Below are 18,895 nucleotides of genomic sequence, written 5' to 3'. Positions count from 1 at the left end.
TCCTGATGGAACCATCTGTAGAAAATTCCTCGAGGGAGTTTCCTGTCCTTTTTTGCAGTTGTTGTGAGTAGGGAATGAACTGACCCATTGGTAGAGTTATTAGAAACTTTCTTCATCCAGAAAACTTAAATGAATACAGTCAAGCTATTCACTGGCTGTCACATTGTCTTAAAATAATATTGCAAAATAAAAGAATTATTAAAATAACAATGAACCAGAAAGGGGATGAAATTGAACTAACAGAATAGTTTATGATTAGCAGAGTGTCTCAGACAAGGCTGATACCTGCCTCTCAAGGTGTAGCAGATACAGAGTATTAGTTTGCCTCCATTTAATGCTTTTTCCAATACTAAGGGGAAAAAATCCCAAGCCTTCTCCAGACACATCTGAGTCCAGCATATGACCCAATATAACTCTTGGTCTGTGCAATGTTAGCCTGTAGATAACTATTGTACTCTTGTAACGGGAATTCTGCCTTGCTCCCCCATCACAGATGCAAACACATCAGATATTAAACCTGAGAGGATAATGCTGATGCCCTGCATTGCAGGCTTCCTTTGATGGCTCCAGGGGATATAAAGGTATTTTGCCGTTTCCTCTCCAGAGGCATCTGGTTTAGTCAGGTGGCTCACAGTGCACATGGTCACATTTATTGTTTGGTTCATTCTCCATTGTGCTTCTTCCCCCTCCCAAACATTTTATCTGTCCTGGCCTTTCCCAAGGACTTTTACACAGAACTGAAATATTTGTTTATTTCTGGCATTTCCATCTGGTGTTAAGAGGATGAGAAGCAGGCTCGTGTCACTGACACTCTCTGGCCATAAGAAAGACTTACAACATCTCACAGATCTGGAGTTTTATGTGCCTCCCCACCTCTAAAGCATTATCAAGCGAAGTGCTACAAGATCCTGTGCAAGTCCTGGTAAATACTCCCTTGTAAAGGCACCATTTCTTTTACCAAAGTCAAGTGTTTCACAAATCATATACATCCATCAGCAGAACAGGTTCTGCAGACCCACGAATGTTACAAACAAAAAAATAAAGCAAGGTTAAAACCTAAAAGATGGTTAATGTTCTCAGTAAAGCCCTACTTCTTAAGTGGCTGATCAGAACAGGGCCACAGATAGGCTGTACTTTAAGGTTGCCTGAACACTATCTTTTAAAAATTATATCTGGTGTTCTTTCTGTCACCTGCTTTACAGAATCACAAAATCATAGACTCACAAAATCATAGAATCACAGAATAGTTGGGGTTGGAAGTGACCTCTGGAGATCATCCAGTTCAACCTGCCTACCAAGACAGGGTCACCTAGAGCAAGTTACACAGGAACACATCCAGGTGGATTTGGAATGTCTCCAGAGAGGGAGACTCCATGATCTCCCTGAGCAGGCTGTTCAGTGCTCTGTCATCCTCAATTTAAAGAAGATCTTCCTCACATCGAGGTGGAACTTCTGGTGTTTTAGTTTATGGACACTACTCTTTGTCGTGTCTCTGGGCGCCACTGGAAAGAGTCTGGCACCATCCTCTTGACACCAGCCTTCAAGATATTTATATGCATTAATGAGATGCTCTCTCAGTCTTCTCTTCTCTAGACTAAACAGGCCCAGCTCCTGCAATCGTTCTGCAGAAGAGAGATGCTCTAGACCTCTAATCGTCTCTGTGGCCCTCTGCTAGACCCTCTCCAGTAGCTACTTATCTTTCTTTCTAACTATGTTAGTGGAATCTCTATTTCATATCCTATTCAAGATAGTCTTAGGTATTTCTGCCATTGTTTTTTTTTTCACCTTCAGTAATGCCAGGTAATGACTAAAAGACCTTCATAGTCCCCAGTTTTAGATTATGCTCAAGCTTCTTTGAGGCCTGTGATTCCAATTAGATGTCACTTGTGCAGGCCCCAAACTACATTCCCCAATGAGTACACTTACAGAAGTCTCTAGGTGGCAGTTGCAGAGGTGTTGGCCAGGCGTTTTAATCCTAACACAAGTTCTCTCTTGCCCTACTTGTAAAACACCATTTTATCAAAGGATGATTTGGGAATGCACTGGAGATATGCTCAAGAACAATTCTCTATCACTGAGCATTTGCTTCTTCAGCCTACATGGAAGGCACCAACTTTTAATGTTCACATGGGTCAGATGTGGATTACAGGCAGTACTCACATGTCAGAATATTCATAGCCTTCCTCTGTAGGACCACACCACAATTTTCAGGTTTAAATCTAGGACTCCTTCAGATGTGAGCGCTTCCCATCCATACAGAGTCTCATCTCACAGAAGTTTGTTTCATATGTCAAGACATCTTTGGCAGTTGATCAGAATTTACTAGAAAATCTGTGTTGTATGGCCTCTGACCATGCAAACACCTTTTTTCATTAAGATTTGAATAAATTAGGATATATTGAAATTTTCTTTGCCATCTCAGCATAGGTACTCTCACAAAATAACTGAAATACATTGCCTATCATTTTCTATAAACCAGTAACTGAAGTCCAGGGGGAAAGAAAACACAAAATAAAACAAAGCAGAGTAGGGAGAATCAAGGACACAAAGTGCCTTCACTGCACTACTTAAAATAGCATTTTGTTAAATACTTAGTGCCTGGAAAGTTCATACCTATGTGAATAGTCTCTGAATAGGTCTATGTGCTGTCTGTGTTTCAGCAGACACCCTTAGATCCTACAGAAGATGGCCTAGAAGGTCCAGCATACCCAGAAAGGCAGAGAATGTTTAGAGTTAATACAGAAATGTTAAATGATCCTTTGTCTGAAGCCAGGCTGAGGAAGAGAATGTTGGTTGGTGATAAGCATGAAAGCCTATCAGTCCTGGTGGCAAATCACTTCTACTAATGAGTCACCACAGCTGGGGCTTGTTCCTTCCTGGGGACATGTCCTTTCTACCCTTTCTCAGCCAAATCTGAAGTGGACTTAATCTTCACTTCTTACACTATTTTCTTCCATTTGCTCAAAAGTACTATTTTTCCACAAACTTTCCTGGCAACAAAAGAATTCCTGAGAATAGCAGAGGGACATGTAAGAGAAAAATAGGCAGGCAAGGTTACATCAGCTCTTAAGTTCTTCCAAAACTGAATTCACACAAACAATAGTGAGTTAGTTGCCAAGCCCAGGTTCGGAATGGCTGTAAAGAAAAGGGAATCTATGCTGAAAAGAGATACATTGGGGATATACGTGGCAATTTGGGGTTGAAATAGTAGAATACTGCACAGTAGTACTGTCCAGTAATTACATTTACCCATTATCTGTACATTTCCTTCTATTAATGGAATATAGGATATACAAATTTTTGTTGGAGAAAGTGTAAAGTGACATCTGCCTTTGGCTGAGAAAAGTCTCAGATAAGTTAAACAGATCACAGTTTGAACACCGACTTAATCATTTAACAGTAGACCTTTGTATGTGAAGATGATTGTATAGAAAGTAAAGAAAGGTGTCAGTGGCTTGAGGCTACTGAATAAGTAGAACCACTAGTTGCATTATTAAGAGAAGCTGTGTCTCTAATTTTTTCCTGGGGCACGTAAAACTAAAAGATAACTCTCAAATGTCAAAACGCCAGTGTTAGTAAATGTAGTACAGGAGACAAAATTCCCAGTGTTACTAAAGGTAAAACAAATTTTAAGGAGGATTCTAGCACTTTTGTAATGATGGAATACAACCTTAGGCAATATAAATTCATAAACTCTCAGGACAAATGGCCTTTAAAAATGCAACAGATTAGCCAGTTCACCACTGAAAGAGGATTTACTCAGGCATCCTCACAATGCCTGTAACACATATTACAGAACTTCTCATTAACATGATACTTGCATTATCTTTGAATTTTTCATCCAAAGCTGATAGATTGCCAATAAAGTCAAGATAATAATAACTTCTGCATTAGCCTGGGCGTCTGAGTCCCTGTCATTCTTTCTGCCTCCTCTTTCCCCCGTTGCCTCTCCAGGTAGAGGGTTTATGCAAGCCAGGTAGAGCGGAGCAGCTGGGGAGTTCTTGTGCACACAACTGAGCTGTTTCTGGCTCCGCACCCTCATTCCTCTGGTGACTGTGCCCCTCCTGAGGGGGTTGGTGATGATGGCATGGAAGTGGGGAGGAGGGCAGAGCTGATGTATGGGGCAGAAATTCCAGCAATGCAGAATCCACAGCAGCGCTGGGAGGATGCTTTAGAGGGTGCAGCCAAGGAATAGGGAGGCTGGGGCAAGACACTGGGGGGGGGGGTAAGGGGATTGTTTCTGGAGTAGGTTTTCATGTTGATCCTCAAATGATTTGGTCTTACCTCTCCACACTTCTTCACTGTCTTCAGCTGTTACAGGCTGATGTATCACCCCAAACCAAAATATTTCTCCTACTATAATTTATTTTAGCAAACAAAGTTTGATTTTTAATTTTTTTTTTTTAATTTAGGTAAAACAAATGACAAAGCCTAAAGTAGCTTGCTTAATTGTGACTGAAAGGCACTGTGACTGGACGGATGGCTGACAGCCTGTGTGAAATGGGTTTAATGGTTCTGCTTTGGTTATAAAAGACATGTTCACCTCACAGCACCCCTCAAGCACACTGCACAAATTAGCATTATCTTTGTAAATATCACCATTACTTTTCATTATTAAATTTACTTTTGTTCTGTCTTTTCAAAAAGTGAGAAAGACGGGATGAAACCAAAACTTGGCTTTTTTTTTCCACATGTCTCTTTTACTAGGACGATTTACCCAAATGAAACCTTATTGCATCTGGTCTAAGAATGCTTATGCCAAAAAGCTGATGAGACTTATGTAACAGCCATGATGTTAAGTCTTCAAAAAATAGTCATAAAGGAACAGATTCTTAATTGAAAGCAGGCTGCTAATAACAGTGCTCTTTCAAATAAATGTTTGCTATCAAACTAAGTGGTAAAATAATGATTTTTCCATGCACATAGATTATAAATTTGATAGGTTTACTCATTTAATGGTGGTTCTGTATATTCAGTAGTGATAAATTCATATTTCACCCTGTATCATTCTGTAAGAGATATGCCCACCGCACACTGGTTTGAAAGAGTTAAGATTAAAACATGCAGAAGGCAAAGCAGTTTAAGTTGTGTTCAGCCTACACAGAGCAATACGAAATAAAGCCCTAATATGCTCCTCTGTATTTTACTGTCACTCTTCTGCCTGGAACAATTTAACCAGATGCTCTGATGATTACCTTTACCACTGCATAATGAATTTTATTCTGCTATACATTGTGGACGTCCAAGATTTACTAAACCTTCAGAGAAAAGTTTGGTCAAAGTCTGTGCAGTGTAGATTTAAGGTCCTTTACCTGGATTAGCTTTCCTCAGATGCTCATTCTCCTCTGTGAGGTTTGGACTTTAATGCCATAACTGTAAAGCACAGCTTAGCTTGCTTGTGCAGAGCCAGCCGTCTCCTGAGGTTTCTCTTGCAACTGCTGGAAACCAATTTGCCTCCGCCACTCCAGCTACTCAGCTCAAACTGGCAAACTGACTGGTTCACATCACAAGGTGGCTATATCCTGTTCATGAGAATAAAATATTAAGTGCCCTAGGCCCACTTTGTGTGTGTGAGTGGGTAAGTTTTTTTTTATTTTATTTTATGTGCTCCCATAATGTACAGGAAACAAAGAATTCTGACTTTGACCAGCAAAGACATGCAAATTCAGAAAATTTCAAATCCTTCCCTTACAATGCAGCTCAGGAAGGAGCAAGCCAAAGTCATTTAGGAAAAATCAGACATGGGAAGGGACCTTGAATTTTTTAAGAGCTTTCTCCAGCTATCTTTACCAGTCATGCTCACCTTATTCCCTAATCACTGATTAGCACGCACTGTTGGGCAAAAGCCGGTCATGGAGAGAGTGCACACAGTGAAAACATTTGGACTAAATTTGTCATCTTTGTATCAAAATATTCACCAATCCACCTATGCTAAAACCACATTTTGAACATTTTTCCCACCTATTTTTGACTAGAGGTAGTACCAGCAATGAAAGACTAAAATTTCAGCATGTCTCTACAAACCTTGTTTCCTTGAACCAGCTCTGGCTTGACGTTGGCTCATTTCAGCAATGTGTGGGGACAGAATGTGGATTAGTCTGAGCTGGGATAGACAATCTGGGGAGTAAAAAACCAGTACAGATATAGCAAAAGAACAAATATGATAATTCAAAATGACAAAAATGGGCATGAAGTTGCACTGCTCCAACTTTGAAACATTTGACACAAATGTTAAAAGAAGATATTTCCATGGTATCGGCATTTGGGAGAGTTATCTCCATGAATATTTCCACCCTTATTTAGTATATTTTTCATAGTAGAATGACACTATTCCCCTTGGGCCCTCAGTTTTTAGTGCAGCATTGGAGGTACAGGTAAAAGATTAAGAAATCCCTTAACAGAAGTAACTTTACATAGAGATGGCAGGAGCAAATCATCACCAAACAAGCATGTAGGTAAAACAGGATAAATTTTTAATACTTTTTTTTTTTACTAATGCAATGTGTTTTTAAAAGAATTTCTGGACTGAGTTTGTCCAACAGTCTTAGTTAGAAAAATAAAATCTTAAACCTTAAATCAAACAGTTCATAGGAGCAGAGAACTAGAAAAGACATCTTTTGTCACTAAGCCTTATCCCCTGTGATAGCCTAGACAGTTGTTGTCATGTAGTCCCATTTCAGAAATTGATCAGGTTCCCTATTAAAAGAAATTAGACATTGTTCATAACTTTGGTCAGAAGACTGTTTTAGAAACATAAATCTTTAAGGGTTAGAATCTGCTTTTAATATTCAGCCTAGATTTTTCAGTTTATATATATCTATATTCATATTTATGACAACATTGTCCTTCAGGAGTAAAAGCTGGTTTTCTTTCCTGGCGTCTGCTCCCTTGATCTTTTTACAGGGAATAATTAGCTTCCCTATCAGCCTGTGTTTTACTAGATTGCACAGGCGATGTTTTAGTGTGGCCCCTTAGCCAGATGGGTTCTTGTTTCTTTTTATACCTTGTAGCCTTTCTGTGCCCCTCTCCCAGGTGGCAGGTCCTGGACACGGGAAGACCCAGAGCTTTTCACTGAACTTGGAAGAGGGCCCCTTGTAGTGCTGCTGACACTGCTGTGCCTCCATGGGAACTATCATCCATGTGGGGATTATGGCTACCATCTCCATGTCTTTGTCAGCTTAGAGCCAGGGCAGGACCAGCAAGAACTTCTTAGTCCTCCCAACACTGTTTCTAGTTGAAAAGTAAAAGTTTATGTAATGTTGGCCTCCAAGTATACAATTGTGAACTTTGGGTGTGTCTCTGTTCTTCTAGCTCTTTCTTAACTTATAACGTCTCACAGATTTTTATGACCAGTAATTTCAATTTTTTTTAGCACAGTCCTACTTTTTGCACCACAGTTTTGAAATGAAGATCACAAATAAAGGCAAGGTCCTAGTAACCTTGTAAGCCCACACCCTTGCAACAGGTAACCTCATTCCAGGACTGAATCTTCCTCTTCAACACAAGCAGTTGACATCTCCCTTTAGTTAGTTTCTTATCCACATTATACTTTTTGAACTAATTCCCATCTTCTTCGGCTTAACTAATAATTTCCCATGTGGCACCTTATTACCTACTTTTCACAAGTCCACAGAGATGAGACCTACTGCATTTCTTTAGTCAAGAAAATCTGCTATCTCAGAGAAGAAAGCTATCTAGTTACTCTGCCATAATCAGCCTTTGGCAAACTCACATTGCAGCCTGTCCCATCTTTCATTTACCTCAGTGTCTTTGTCCTAGAGGATTGCATACTGTTGAGACTATGTTAAAATAGGGCATGCAGTTACTGCAAGCACTTTCTCCCCTTTCTTAGAGTGTGTGTTATGAGTATTACACTTGCCTTTCTTCCATTACAAGGCATATGAAGGTGTAAGTTAATATTTCTTTGACAGATGGTGTGGGCAAGGAGCACATTGATGACTACCCCTTCTCAGTGGATGGACAGAAACTATCTAGCAGGAACTAGTTTACCTATTACAATTTTCTTAAAGTAATCCTGGGAAGCCCCTTAAAGCATAAGACCTGTGTAAATACCCACTGGCCGGACAAGCTGAGAGCAAACCCAGGGAATACCTTCTGTAAAGTGTAGAAGGAAAGCCTTGTCTGAAGTTTGTGTTTTGTTATTTATTATTTGGGCTATTAATAAAGCCAAGCCCTCAGAAGGGGTAAGTTTGACCTTATAGTGTCACGATGAATATATTTGAGGCAGTGTAGAAACACCACCTGCTCACACAAAGAAATTCAAAGCCAGTCTGTCCTAAATCATGCCACTGTGCTCGGTTATTGCATATACATCCCCCAGCACAGCATGATCTTATGTATTATATATATTGCAATTAGACAAAATGGTGTGACTTAGGAATGAAGTGGCAGCCTTAATTGCTGTTTTCATTTGTTAGGAAAGTTGTAACTTGAACACTGAGGGTAACTTTAACTCTGGCAAGCCAGCTCAGTCAGAAAGGAGAGAAAGAAGGGAACAAGTTTTCTCCTGACTGATGCACACTGGCTGCTTTCAGACCTCCCTGTGAAAGGGGCAGTGGTGGGAAAGGGCCCTGGTGTTGAGAGAGCACTCTACCCATAGTCTGTCAGCAGGACCCACATCCCCACATCCCCACTCCTTCTTGTGCTGATCAGGTCGATGGAGAGCTTACTGCAAGCAAAACCAAACCAAACACAGGGCTTGGAAGACTCCTATCCCAGACCCTTCTCTGGGAAATGTACCAAATGATGATGCACATGCCTGAAAACTGAAGTCTTTTGTGACACTTGCTTCCATGCAGGAAAAAAAAGGCTGCAAATTATAGGCAATGGCAGGAAGGAGTCTAAGAAAAGGGATGCACCTGGAGGCAAAGGAGAGGGGTTTTTAGGCATAGGGAGGGCACAGAGCATCTTCCCTGTGGATCAAGAATGAACACATAAACAGGTTTGTGGCTGTTGCGTTAAGCTTCTGGTTTTGGTTCTGGAGCAACACAGCTACGGAATATTTTCTTTCTTAAAGGTCTGCAGCTATGTCACTGCCTTTGGGCTTGTCTTGGTCCTTAAACTAACTGAAGTTTGCTTGTCTAAAGATGGAGTTGAGACCCTGGGGCATGGCCCTCTCTTAATATGGTGATTGGTGATGAAACTACGTTTTCCCACAGGGTGCCTCACAGTGACCATGTTTCTAATAGCTCGGCATAAAATGTAAACAAGGTAGAAAAATCAAGTCTGTAATGAGCATTCCCTCTGCAGAAATGATGTTCATGCAGTGATGAAACTCCTTATTCATTTGAGCTTGTCTCACTTCATGACATGTATTTCTTCTTATGGTGGAGCTTCTATAAATCTATAGCAGTGTCACAGGACATGCATGTTAGATATTAGCTGCAATTGACTCTGAATGTTGTTGTTTAACAAAGAGGAGCATAAGCTTCAGATAAAAAAAATTTAATGGGATAAGAAAGAACTACAGATATTCTTTGTGATTTTTATGGTTGCACACTGTGTCAAGAGTTTAGTAATTTTTAAAACTTCTTGATAGAAATATATGAATATACCAGTCAAAGTAATAATTAATTCCCCTGAGAAAACGCTCATTAAAAAAAATCTGTAACAAAAAAAGAAAATTCGAAGAAGCTAGGAGATCACAATATAAGCTAGGTGCCAATTAAGCCTTCATGGGGCTGGGGAAAGAAAATGAAGGCAACAATATAGCTTCTGACTAGGGATTTGATCTTCCAGATAACCTATGAATTGCAATGTTTCACTTACTCAAAGCTCTGCTGAAATACATTCTATTTGATTATGCCATAATACTGTACATTTATGCTCACATGTAAGGAATTATTCTATTATTCATAAATGCAGTTAGTTATGAATGGTATACAATGGTGAGCCTGTAAGGAAATGTGTGGGGGGGGGTGGTGGTGGTTTTTTTTTCTTTGTATGTTTTTGTTTATTTGTTTGTTTTTGTTGTTGTTTTGTTGTGTTATTCTATAACCCAAGAATGCCATTTAGCTGAAAATACAGGTCTACCTATTGGGCACTGGGATATCTTTTGTGATACTTTGTCTACATATCATTTAAACATTTGTAGGACAGGCAAGGAGGGTGTAATATCTGAACACACTGCAGAACCTGTGCTGAGCATGGTAGGACTACAGTCAAAAACTAGCCTGTCTAATAAATACACTCAGTTCAACGAGGTATTTCAAAGCATTCATGAACAGCCATTCTGTGCAGCCAAACAACAGCCACTCTACCTGTAGAAAGCAGAAGTCTCCATGACATAGCCCAGAAGTGCCCGTGTCTTCTATGGTATGTGGGTCATCTCCAGCATCCATGTCCATCATTGCAATTTGTACTGCTGCAAAGTGCAGAAAAACTTCCAGGAAACAAGGAAGCTTGTGCTAAAAATGGTAAGTTGGGAGAACTCCTATAAAGTCCATTTAGTTCAGATTTTCTGTGTATTTGTAAAAAATTAAATCAAACAGTATTTTTTTTTAAAAAATGAAATTTTCACAAACGCTTCACAGACATAGGCTAATATAACTTAAAAGCCTTCCTACAATAGAATCCAATTTTGCAACCTTCACTCACATTGAATAATGCCTCTTCACAGATGTTCCCCTGGTGTCTAATGGCAGTGACTCACAAGCCCTGGTGATTCACTTTGGGGTAAGGAAGAAGGTTACCCCCAGATCCCCTGCCTCTCTCCCTGCCTGGAGGAAACCTCAGAAGTGGTGAAATGCCTGTGTTCACCCTCCCTCAGTTGCTGCAGTTTATTGTCAAATTTACTCATTTAAACTGCTGTTGATTGAAATTTACCTTAATCGGCTGGGATGCAACTTGTGATTTAGTGGAGAAGGGTAAGGGGATGGCAAAGTGGCAGAGCAGTGCTTCTGCCATCACTTGCTCCAGTACAAATTGAAGTCAAGACAGGCAGAGCAATATGGAAGTGGCCTGGGCATGGTGAGAAACAGTGGCCCTCAGCTATTAAATATGTGTGTATGAAAATGCACAAAAGCAGACACTGCAAATATCCTGCCAACAGTGCAGACACTTTCATATCACAGGGTAGAAACCCACAGGTTACATTGGCCAAGTGCAGAGGAAAGCTGTTTTTTTTCACCATTTGTTTTTAACTGTGCTAGCTGTCTTTGGAATCATCTGGATACTGTTGAAGAAAAAAGTTTACTTAGCTTGTACAGATGATTTCAAGGCCACAATAGCACCTCCCCCAGAGGCTCCTCAGCCTGCAGAAGCCCCTAAGATGCAGCAGTGCATGCCCTGTCCTACTATCTCATGCACATGCGAGGCACAGGGATTTTACCAAGTATGCTGACTTTGGGCATGTTGAAGTTGGACAAAAGATTCTAATTAGTAGATGTCAGGAACTGATGTTTTACTTATATATGGGATGACTTTGCCATTTTTTGGTAGCCACATAGGAATTGACAACATTTTGTTCTTCATATTTATTTATCTTTTATATGGAATTATTCTCCCCCTTCAAAAGTAGAGCACAATTTATGACAATGAGAGCTGAGTATGTTACACAGTAATAAAGGTAAGCACTAACAGAATAAAGCTGTCTAAGGGGTGCTATAAATGTATCTCATTAATTTGTATGCAAAATATATTTTGGACTCTGCTCAGTGCATTGCAGGTGAAGGCTGTGTGGGAGCCAGAAATTATGTTTCCTGGGTCCCTGAAGCAGCCTTGGCCTGATCTTGGACCCAGTCTGAGACTAAGCATCATTATAACCATTGGAGAGCCTGGTGGCTCCCCTTTATACCACAGATGGCAGCTCGTGCAGTAGAAGCATTGCTGGCTTGAAGGAGGAGAGGAGAGAACTACAGGTTCCAACCATATTGCTACAACTCAGCAGCATAAATAGACTCCCTCTTAATAGATGATCCCCTTGGTTTCTTGCTCACTTACTCATGGCTCAACACTGTTGAGCTGTTCCAGGCACCCCTGCAAGGTGCAGCACACCTGCGTGTTGTGGGTGGAACATGATCAAGGGGAAGCAGACTTTTTGTTAGTTACTACTAAGATTAATATGCAATACTGCAGTTAATATCTAACACTATTTAGATGTATACCAGTATTAAAAATATCATATTACATTAAAACCCCTTGAGATGATCAAAACATTCAGGATTCACATTTCTCCTCTGTGGACTTTTGCTGTTGACTCAGAGTTCAGTGTTAATGAATACTTCCAAATACCTCAGTCCCATCTCTCAGAAGTGTACCCACAACAGCAGTACTTACACTGTGCTTGAGATCCCATGTGTGGGCACTGTGCAGAGGTGAAGACAGCAGAGATAGAACCCTTCTGTTACTGTTCTCTTCCTCATCATCCCACTCCGCCCCCCAACAAAAAAGAGTCAAACTGCCTTTTTTCCAAGGGAAAAAAAAAAAAGGTGAAAAGTTAATCTTTGTTTCTCTTATGGAACTGTTAATTTTGCTGTTAACAGAAACTACACGCCCCCACACACACGCACACACACATGCACAGTTTGGTCTCAGTCCCACAGAAGAGTTACAGCTAAGCACCTACAGAGAGTCACTTGAAAGCCAGCTGAAAGTACCCATTGAGTTTGCTGAGGATTCCCTAGAGAACACCTTAGCTGTTCTGTTCTTACAGCTCAGGGAGAATTGGTCATTGCACAGCTACAGGGTTGTTCTCCCTTCTCCCCAGACAAGGATGCCTAAGGGTGACTTATGGTTGCTGCTTCCTAACTGGAGTAATAACATTTTTTTCACCTTTAGCTCATGCATCAACTGACTTACAGGCTCAAGTATGATACCCTGGCCCAGGTTGTCCAAAATGTGCATATGCACACACACACACACACAAAGACCTGCATATTGTAGGAACTTCTGTTCACACTGAGGGCACCACGCATTTGAATGTGTACCGTATACTGAAATACAACACTTACAGCTTTAAAGGAAGCCATGTCACTCCTTTGCTGATATCTCTAAATCAAATTCACCAGCACCAAAATATTACCTTGAAAACAAGAGCAGAACAGGTTGAACTGATGAGAGATCTGCAGCATATCAAGGAACTCAAGTATGTCCCTAACCTGGAAATGACAAGTCACAGTCAATCATGTATCCTGTGATGTGAGAAGCTTTTCATTCTGGGGAGAGGTATGACTAGTGCCAGAAAATGCCATAGTCACTTCTCACTCTATATATTTTTGATTAGTTCTTTTCCCCCAAAATGCAGACATCTGGAAAAAAAAATCAAGAAAAGTATTAAAATGCATGTTGAGTTTTTGTGAAAATGTATTAGTCTTATTCTAATTACACCCAGATTATGACATGAATATTTGAGAATTAAATCCCTAGATCCTCAATATTGACCATAAAAAAACCCATCATCCAGACTTGCCATCCAGATGCTGACTATGGAGCAAACTGACCCAAAAGAAAAGATAGAGTTCCAGCAATTTTTCCTGCTGAGTGCAGGACTTCGCATTTCCTCTATGGTGGAGGTGCATCTTAATCTAAAATCACACAGAAGCACGACACCTCCTGCCATTCTGTTGGAAGGGGTTCAGATATTTTTGTTTTTCATGTAGAATGAGTTTCAACCCACATGCTGCTGTTACTGACAAACTCAGGGGTAGGCAAGTAGTCTGATATTAATTTGTGAATCATGGTCACTTTAGGACTTTAGGAAGTATTATAGTAAATACAACAGTGTTTTCAAATTGTAAATGTGCTCTAATAGTTGGAATTATCTCATTTCAAAAGAAAAGATACAGCTGAAGGGTTAAAAATAATAGGCAATGGATGAGCAGTAGCCTGATGAATCCAAGAAGGAGAGGAAAAGTGCAGAAATGGCATTCAGCTGTAGGTGTTTCTTCTGAGGAATTATCTCTAGTCATCGCCTAGTCATGAGAAAAGTTTTTGCCATAATTACAAGCCCAGGCCACTGTGGCTGGGCATAGTCCAGGGAGAAGGGCACTGGAAACAGTGGTTAAAAACTATGAAGAAAAAAACCAGTGCTGAAAGACAAAAGGAAGATTTGTTAATGAAAAATATTGGGGAAGCAGCTCCTTCAGGATCAGGAAAAACAGCTCTGGAAACATAAATTGTATGCCAGTTCCCATGTCATCAGAATCAGAGTGCCTAAAAGGTACTTTTATTACAGGAAAATCTGACTAAATACACAGACACTGACAAAATTCCCCAATGTAAAATCTCCAACGCCTGGTTTCTGGCAGCAAACCTGCTTGGAGTCCTGATCGGGAACCCAGCCGGTTCCTCTTTGTCACCTGGGGAGAAAGCCCCCTCTGGCAATGTCCCCATCCTCCCACAAAGTAAGCACCTTCCAGGTTATCCAGGCATCTCTCTTCATACATGCTCATGAAAGAGAAGTGTCGAATTCTCTGGCCAGCAGTACTGGGGTGTATCAGATCACCAAACTGTAGCCATCTGACGGGGTAATCAGACAAAGCCCAGCCTCTTCCTGTGTCCTCCACCCACAGCTCAGAAGGACTCCTGGTGCAGCAAGGGGGCAGTAAGGCATTGCTCCCGGTGACCTCGCCGACTGCTGAGGGAAGGTGCTGTGATGCTTTGCTGCCTGTCACTGCTCACAGGCACCACACAGTTGCAATAAGGCGAGAGAGAACACCTCTTCCGCTGCCACTGCCGGTTCGCTCCACCACTGCTCCTCATTTATCCATCGACTTCACATAACTAGCCCCTTCCCTTCTCCTCTGCTGTTACCTCCCACCTCCCAGGCTTCATTTCCACAATGCAGTCCTTGCCTTCACTCTGTCTCACCTTCCCCCATCCATTGAGGACCTAGGACGCTGCTCAACAGACATGCTGGTGAATCTGTACCTTTCCTGTTCTAGCGCTTACCCATGGCAGCTTAGAGAACTACCTGCTGATCCAGGCCCCACCTCAGCCACCCATTCGCCTGGCTGACTTATTTCCCACCTACCTCTGGTGCCACCACACCAAGCTGACTTTTTTCCTACCAACATCTGAAGGATATAGGAAAACATCCATGAAAACACTAGCAACCTGGCAGCTTAATGTAAAAGAAATTATGGTCCCCACTCCTTAAATCTTTGAACAAGGAGGGAGAGATAGAAGGAAAAAACCCCACAAAACTAACGTCAGTGATACAGTTGCGTCCTGTTCCTAGTGGCTAATGGACAATTTGTATTATTTTTTTAAGGGCATGTAGTGAAAGAACAAGAGGTAAAGGCTTTAAACTGAAACAGGTAGGTTTGGATGAGATATTAGGAGGAAATTCTTTATGGTGAGGACAGTGAGGCACTGGAACATGATGTCCAGAGAAGTTGTGGATGCTCCATCCCTGGAAGTGTTCAAGGCCTTGCGGGATGAGGCTTTGAGCAACTGAGTCTAGTAGAAGGTGTCCCTGTCCACGGCAGGGGGATTGTAACTAGGTGACTTTCAAGGCCCTTTTCAACCCATGCCATTCTATATTTAGCTGCCGGAACACACTTTATGGCTGATTCATGATGTTTGCCTTTTCCAACAAGCCTAACCTGCTGTCCCAAATCTCAATGCAGCATCAGAAGCACAATGAGAGTTTAGCTGGGATGAAATAGGGACTGGCAGCAGTTGTATCAAACAAGACACTGCTACGCTGGAGCAAGTAAATCAAGTAGATAATATGTGTATATTAATAGACCAGTGAATTGGCTGAGTTAGACGATGCCAAGGTCATGCACCTTGAATACAAAGGATTTTCACCCAGTCAGGATTCCCTGGTGATGGGCTATCTTTCTTTTGTGCCCTTGCCCACACATTTCAGGTGCTGAATCTGTGAAACAAGTGTCATGAAATGGTCTTCTTTCTGTACTATGTTATGACAGGATATGTCACAGCAAAGGTCAGCAAGCATGGAAATCATCCATAAAGTCTGTTTGTAGACCCTCTCCCAGTGATTATGGTTACTGAGGAGATCAGTCCAAGAGATGCTGTGACAATACTTGAGATCAATTTCTCAGAATGAACTTGCTCTATCATTAGCAATAAGACAGATAACCAATATGTGTCTTCCCTTCTGCCTACGTGTTTGGGACCACCTAGACCTTCACCACAGTGATGAAGCCCTGACCAGCATCACAGACTCAAAGACAGACATGAAGCTCATACTGCCTGAATGCTACAGGGTAGGGAGTGACCAGCTGGAACAGTGTTACAGCAGTGAAATGTACTAAATGCAAATGGTTCTGGCAGGTCATTAATGGCATTTATTCGCAATGGTAGGGGATTAAATGTACTTCTTGGAGCAGACCATGCTACCTCACTTGTACTAGATATTGTCTAGCATGCAAAAGTGGGATAGTGGTAACTACATGTGTGGGCTGTGTGTGGAAGAATTGGTCAAAAGGTTTTATGGATTTGCATCTCAGCCTATAATACTAATACCTGAATCACACGCTGAAGGTGTGAACACTGCCTGTGTGACACTAGTTACATGAAGCTCCCTGTGTGCCACATAACATTTTTGGGTTTGCATTGCACAACCAGAAAGAAGAATGCCACAGTATTAAAGACCTTATGATATTTGCTTCTGGCTGCATAGCTACTCCATTGCTCCATGTAAGCTGCAACTCTTTTACTGGTTGGTATTTATTCTTCCTGGCTCTATCCTTGTCAAGGTGGAAGAACAAAAGAGTACAGCTTGGTTTGCTCTTTTTCTTCCTTCAGGTTATTTCTTTGCCAAGGTAGAAATAACTGTTTGGGGAGATGAAGCTGGGTCTCTTTCCCTTTGTTTTTTCTGCTCCTTTCATATCTTACTTCTCAAGTATCTTGCATAAAGGGTGGCACTACCATCAATGACACATATTCCTCTGAACAGTCAGTGGGCAGTGCAGCTGCTGATCTGGTGGCTCTCCCACCCAGCCAGCATTAGCTAAAAGTTTGAGGGTTTGCCCTCTCTTTCACTGAAGGGCTTGCATAGCATTAAGAGACACTCCTTCCTAAATGTTTCTTTTTTTTTTCCCGTCACTGAGCATGATAGCACCATTAATGCCAATAGTACAAAATAGTCACTCATACTTTACAGAGACAGTTTCAAAGTTGACAAACTTAACCTTTATAAAATCTTGAATTTAGAAAACTCACTCAGAGATGACCTACAAACTCAGCCCCTAAAATGGGAAATCTTGGGTTATCCCTGGCTTAAATTATCTTGAGAGACATATGGCTTAAAAGGTAATAAAACAAATGGGGAACTGATCTGAAAACATGTTTTCAGACCTGAGCTTGCTAGCTAAATGGTACCCATAGATTAATTTTTTTTCGTTGATTTCTTTAAAATTTGGCATTTCTGAAATTAGGAAGAGCTACATTCAGATTTGGTTTGACTGGTTCTTATATCTGAGGCAATGTTATGAAAAAAAATAGTGTCCCAAAAGGATATATTTACCCTCCAGCTACAAGGCCAGGAAGTAGGCATTTGAATTCTTTTTCTTATACATGTCAGTATTAACAATACTATACAAGAAGAATAAGGACTGCCAGATATTTTGATTGTGGTTGCTGATATCTTTTAGGGGGAAATCCTATTTTCAGATGCAATTTCCAACCTATATCACTCCAGATAAATACTGGGCTGAAATCATATTGAATCAAATTTGGAAAGTTTCTGATGACATTGCAAAGCTATAGCTGCTGCTGAGTCTAGAAAATGTATGTAGATTTGCATATTTGCACATATGTGAGTGTGTTTTCTTGTTATACTTTGTCTTTTTTTGAATCTCTGCTATCCCTTGGTTTTGAATTGCATTAGGATTTCGATAGAGGAAGGTGTCTCCGTGTTAGGAATGTGCTTTTTCCTGTTATTATAGGAACTGGGGTTAATGGCCATGGATGAAGGGAGGGAAGCTGAAATAGTTTTTGAGTCAGGGCTTGGCTGAGCAAGGAAACTGTAGCTATGAGTCAGATGGGAGGAAACTGGGACTGGCTGGACTCAGAAAGCAGGTTAGGAACCACCGGAGAGCAAAGGCGAGATCACAGGGGATGTTAGGCTGTGCAGTAGATCTCCATCATCAGGGCTGGGAAGGGTTTGAGGTGACAGTGACATGGGCCCAGCACTCTGGAGTTAGTATATGGAAGTTACCTTCTGCCATACACCTTGGTATGGTCTTTCACGCAATATTTCCTACCGTTATCTTCCTCGAGCCCCTGCCTCATTCACTGCACAGAGTGGATGTTATTCATCTGCTTCATTCTCATTATTCAGTGTAATGGCCCTACATCCTATTTACTGCTCACTATTCAAACCCTGTTCCAAAGATAGAATAATTAATTTCCTCATGGGCTGTTCCTCATGGGCACTCATCATTACAGTACTTCATAAATAGTAATTCATTCATTTTCACAACACTCATGCAAGAGGTAGGTTGGTGTTATTCCCGGTTTTCAAAAGGAGAACTGAGGCAACCAGACTTTAACTAAGGCCAGCATTCACACTGATTTTAGATGGCCGAGCTAAGTCACTACATCCTGGTTTGTCAGAGTGCTCGGCATTGCACAGCCATGTATATCGTCAGAGCACAGCTCAGATGAAGTTGTGAGTGGCACTTGGGAAGGGAGACTGCTGAAGTGCCAAGTCAAATGCTCTCCAAACATACTAAGTGACCATAAATGAACAGCCTGGTCTTGGTGTTTCCACAGCATCGCAAATGGAGGAGGCAAGGACAGACCCCCCTGTGTAGGACAACATTAAAATATATCATCTAGGAAGACCTCTTTTCTCTTCCTGCTTACTTTTCCCCAATTCTCCAGCCTTGCAATGTATCATGGGTTCATCTTGCTCTGCTGCTTTCCCTAACTGATGGTCAGATAAGTTCATCCACATCAT

The sequence above is a fragment of the Manacus candei genome, unplaced genomic scaffold, assembly GCF_025592945.1.
Source record: "Manacus candei isolate 608988 ecotype Guabito, Panama unplaced genomic scaffold, ASM2559294v1 h1tg000008l, whole genome shotgun sequence".
Taxonomy (NCBI): domain Eukaryota; kingdom Metazoa; phylum Chordata; class Aves; order Passeriformes; family Pipridae; genus Manacus; species Manacus candei.
Note: the sequence above shows the minus strand (reverse complement) of the source record.